This window comes from Oreochromis aureus, linkage group 16 (genome assembly GCF_013358895.1).
Source record: "Oreochromis aureus strain Israel breed Guangdong linkage group 16, ZZ_aureus, whole genome shotgun sequence".
Lineage (NCBI taxonomy): Eukaryota > Metazoa > Chordata > Actinopteri > Cichliformes > Cichlidae > Oreochromis > Oreochromis aureus.
The window spans coordinates 29,669,483-29,675,075 of record NC_052957.1 but is presented as its reverse complement, the minus strand read 5'-3'; positions in this window follow the sequence as shown (position 1 = coordinate 29,675,075).

The window sequence follows — 5,593 nt, the reverse complement described above, 5'->3', positions numbered from 1 at the left end:
GTGACGAGTGCCCGCCAACCAGAAACCATTAAAGTTCGCCTTCAAAGTAAAAGTCGCACCTGTTTGAAATTTGTTAGGTGCAGGAGTTAGGCACAACTTTTATTCTGAAGATAAATATCATTTTCCTGTTTGTGATACACTTCAAAGTTTCATTAAAGCTGGGAGAGCAGTCGGTAGTGCTGTGCGATACTGCAGATGTTAGAATCGATCCAATACCAAGTAACTACAGGGCCAGTATTGGCAATAACAATACCAATACTTTTAACTTAAAAAGGCAGCTTATGTAGAACGGATTTATGAGATAAATCATTATTTTTAAATTCTGAACACAATTTAATGACCACTAAATCACTGTGATTATTCATTCTACAGTTATTTCTACAATAATTTGTTAGATCAAAAGAGACTGTGTTTGATTTGTATTTTTTTAATTTACCCCCAAAATTTATTATTTACAAAATTCAGTGGGCTATATATTGAGCTTGAATTTAGAGTATTGATTGTAGTATCAATGCCAGGGGCGTAATTTCCAGGGTGGTTAGGGGGGTTATGACCCCTCAATCATCATACCCAACCAATATAAGCCCCCCAATAAAATTATGAATTATCTTCCATAAATAGGCTGTTGATTTTCTTTACTCGTTTCAGGTATTACCAGCAAAATAGTTGCATGTTTAATCATCTGGGAATTTACCCAGATTGATTGATTGATTTATTTAGACAGAGATCTTGACCCCCCCCACCCCCACCCCCAATGTTCAGCACAAAGTTACGCCGATGATCAATGCTATGGTGCTAGTATTAATACCAATACCAGTATTAGAAACGAAACTATCCATATTTAAATCAATCCGCACGCTAGTAGTCGGTCAGTTACTGATCAAAGCAGTTCCAGGGAGGCTTTCAGTGCAGGGCCTTCTTTCTGATAGCAAACAGGCCAATATTGACTCGCTTCTTTTACTGATGTATACTTCTGTCACCTGACTGCCATTTTTCTTTTTTTTCTTTTTTGGTTTTTGGTTACTGCTCTTAACTAATGAATGTCGCTGCCTCATTTCTTTGGCTCATGCTGACACACACTGTGAAAGAATGATCACTTTAGAGGCAAAAGTACATGAACAGATGACTGACAAGCAGTCTGATGGCCTGGTGAGCGCTGTTCTCTCATCATTTCATGAAAAATGACACAGATGAATGATTCAGACTCGACTACAAGTGCTGAATTTGCATTTGGTAGCTTTTCACAGGAACTCTTAATATGAGGACCAAAGAGGTGTTGATGCAAGCGAGGAAGATCATCGTTAGGGTGAAAAACCAAATATAAACCCATCAGGAAGACAACAAGTCTTTAGGGGGGCCAAATCAACAACTTGATACATTCTTAAAAAGTATGAAAGACAGAGAAAACTAAGTGTCAGTATGATAAGAGGGGCACTTCACTTTCAACTTTCATATTTCATATTTCAATTTTGGGTAATATATTGGAATATTTATACATTAGAGACATTAAAGCTATTCTATAGTATACTGTATTATATATAATATTGATAATTTAACTTATCAGTATTACAAATAATATTTCTTACTGTTCTTACTGTTGTGGAACAACTGTGACCACGCTGTTTCCTCTGGGATTAACAAAGTATTTCTGACTCTGATTCTGAACAGGCTAACTCAGCAACTCCAAAAGGTGTGAAAGACCACAGAAGACAGCTAAAGGAGATGATTGCAGGATTTCTCCCTTGGTTAAGAACAAAACCTTCAAACAAGCAGACAGAGAAGCAGTAAAGGCCTGCCAGAGCATCTCAAGGGAGGAAGCACAGATTTGATTGGGTTTTGCATTCAAAACCAGGAGCGTCTTCCTGTGTCTGTAGAAAAAATATGAATCATTCTGGTGACAATCATACTGTATGATTATATAATGGATAAAAGGTACCTGCTCTTGACACAGGAAACATGCTGCGTTTTTGTGTTTTGTTGCTTTGTATGAAGGAATGTAATGCTTTCACTAAGCTACTGCTTTAAGGATTTAACATTTATCTAACATCATTATTATTGGATGACCATAAAATTCACAGCGTTCTGCTGTAGGTGCTTCAGGATCATACAGTAGTAGAACCTCACACTGATGATCTGTCCCTATATGCTCCCAGTCATGCTTCTGACTTGTTCTGCTTCCTTCTGGCCACTGCAGACTCTTTTGTCTCCAGGATTCAAGCCAGAGATCTCTGTCTCATTACCAGTGATGCTCCTCCACACTGAACTGGGTCAGTTTGCAAAATAAACCCATGTTTCCGTCCTGCGGAAGTTTGAAGCCCACGAGTGCAGGCAGCCAAAATGAAAGTGGTCAAGAGGTGCACTAGAAGCCAACCTGGAAATGGAGATATCAAATTTAAATCAGGTATGGTTTTTGATATTTATAATCAGTCCTGGAAGTCGTACAATACTTGTTACCTTCCAGGTTTAGATCTTACATGAAAACAACCTGTGTATAAAATCTGACACTAATACAAGCTGAACAGAATGTCTTAAAGAGAAACCAGTGTCTTCACCTACAACTGTAGTATGTAGTATGAGCTGTCAGATGATTATGAATGCATATTAGTGTTTACCAGCTGGGTGTAGAGTAAGTTCTGAATGTAGCAAAGAGTTGCTAATGTGATACTAACAGGCAATGGGATGTTGTACCTGAAAGTCCAAATTTTTCTAGCGAGGTCAGACCTGAGGCGACACAGGCTTCATAAAACTTGTTAGAAACATGAAGCGCCTCTACTGAAGAGGTTCAGCAGGCTTACTTTGTGAGACATTTCCAGGGGAATCCCACTGTGATGGTGGTGATGGGATAAGAGGGAGCTTTTAAGTCAGATAAGGCAAATATGGACTATTAATCAAACACATGTTGTTCATTTTGCTTATGGTATAAAGTGTTAATTTGGGGCACCATGAACAAATTTGACTCCCTGGTGGGTGAAGTAGTCTGGGCCTACTTATGAAAGGTGCAGTATTTAAATCCATCAGAATATTAGTGTAAATACAACATCATGATGTAAGCTGGAAGCACAAACTACCCAAAGGTTAGGACTATTCCTGGTTATGGACTATGAGCCTCTGTTGGTTCACTGCACGTTTATCCAAGATCAGTCCATATTATATGATACAAGCCTTTTTTGATAAACATTTAGTAAATAGTATCCCAATTAACAAAACATGACTAATCAGTAGTGTATGTTGGTGATTTTCCCTGTAGGTAAAACCTCTGAGGTCTGAGCCTAAGCATCTCTGCAGTTATAATTTAGCAAAACAGCAACTTTAGTTAGTTACTAGCAACCGAGACCTTCTCAGATCAGGATAAACAGGAAGCGACACATTGCAATGACACTTGACTTTGAGTTTTTTGTTTTTGGAGGAGTGGGGGTAGGGTGTTTGCAGTAGTTTGCAGTATTTTGCAGTTGAAGCCCTCAATGACTCTGTTTGTGAGAAGGGTGCAAATGTGGCCCGAGGCCTGCTCTCGGGCCCGGGTGTCAACCTGCTGCCCGACGGATCCCCTCAAACCTGCCCCACCCACAAAGCACCTCCTGCCACGAAGGAGACAAAAAGCAATGTTGTTCATGCTTTTTTCAAGTTGTGCTCTTGAGTAGATTCAAAAATACCAGCTGTGTGCATCCCACAGTGATCAAAAACCAACATTTACAGTCCCCCTCCTGCACTGCAGCCTGTGAACCAGCAAAACCAGTTTGCACATTTATACAAATGCAAAAATGACTTGTGACTTAGGATCTGTAAATATGTGAAATTTCAAAGCCTTGCAGTTAATTTATGATTTATAAATGTATCTCATCTATTGAGTTTAAGAAATGAGCTCATTAAAACCTTTCTCTTTGCCTTCATGTTGACACCAGCTGTTTCCTTGAGACAAGCAGCAGGTGGCACTAACTGTCCAGTCCAGTTTAGTTTCTCTGACATGAGAAAGGTCACAGTTTCTTTGTTGCTCCATATGGATCTGAGGCTTTTGGCTGTTCTTCATTCCATGTATAAATTGAAAATGTGTATTAATAAATGTTCATCTAAACACAAACAGCCTTTTCATAGCAGCTGTTTTGACATGTCAAGGCAGGAAAAGCAAAGGTGTGTTAATGGTAACTGACGGTGCTAGTCTAGCTTCATCGATTACTGGGACATTAAATAAAATTGACTCATTAATGCTATTTATTTCATTGGTGTCTTCTCTGCTATGGAAGGGTAAAATAAAAATAAAGGTATGTTGAGAAAGAGGAACAGACTGTGCTCAGAGTTTAGACACAGATATTGCGCTGTGCACTTCCTGTTATTTACACATCCAAGAGTCTACTTTAAAAAAATACACATGGCTGCAGAAAATACAGTTATTACAACACAATTTAACATTGATCATCTATCACTTCTTTCTTTTCTTTAACAACAGCCAGATGCTGACCTGACATCATTACCATGTGCTGCTCCATTTTGGGTTGGATGTCACTGACTCACCAGATGACTTGAAATGATCCACTTAATGCTGCTCAGACCAGATTTGAGCAACACTAAATGATTCAGCAGTTTTGGTTTGAATTTAGACAACAGCATTTCAATTTTTTGTTTTTTAAAAAAAGGAAGATTTATGTATGCGAGACTGTGCTCTGTTCCTCTTTTGTAGTACTTTGGTGACTACGGCTAACAGAAGGCCATTTCTTTTTTCAAGAGAGTTTTCCACTTGGAAATTTGTCCATTGAAAAAAACATGTATTTATAACAGCAGCAGTCAAATCACAACAACAGTCACCTTAACAACAGGCACTTTGTATTGTAAGGTAAAGGCCTTACAATAATACAGAGAAAAACCCAACAATCATATGAACCCCTTTGAACAAGCATTTGGAGACAGTGGGAAGGAAAAACTCCCTTTTAACCTGAAGAAACCTCCAGCAGAACCAGGCTCAGGGAGGGGCGGCCATCTGCTGTGACCGGTTGAGGGTGAGGGAAGGGAGACAGGACAAAAGACACACTGTGGAAAAGAACCAGAGGTTAATAATAACTAACTAATGATTAAATGATTGAAGTGACTACCAATGAGAGTGCAAAATACCACTGATTGACCTATAACCAGGTAATGACATCTATCAAAGAAAGTAGTCCTTGTAACTAAATCAGATATAGTGCCCTTAAGTTACTATGGCAATAAGCCAAACAGATAAGCTTCTGTATCAGTGTGGCCGGGTTTAGGGACCAGACCAACAGTAATTCTATCATTTTTATCACCAGAACATTATTAAAAGTTTGAGAAACACCAAAAATATGATTTAGTTAGCATTTACTATAGTCCTGAGTTGCTAACAACCTAGTAGAATAACACATTAAGGCTAAAAGTTGGCATGTTAGTTAAGTTATGCAAAAACACTTTAGTGGACATATTATGTACTCCAGTTTTGTTTGTAATTAGTCACATCTTAAAATAGATGGAAACAGTCAAGTGGTCACCAGGAGAAAAATTTCCAGTGGGTGGGAGCATGTGGGCTCTTTGGAAAGAGGTTTTGTGAGACAAACAGCTACTACACGGCACTTCTTTGCTTAAGTGACCC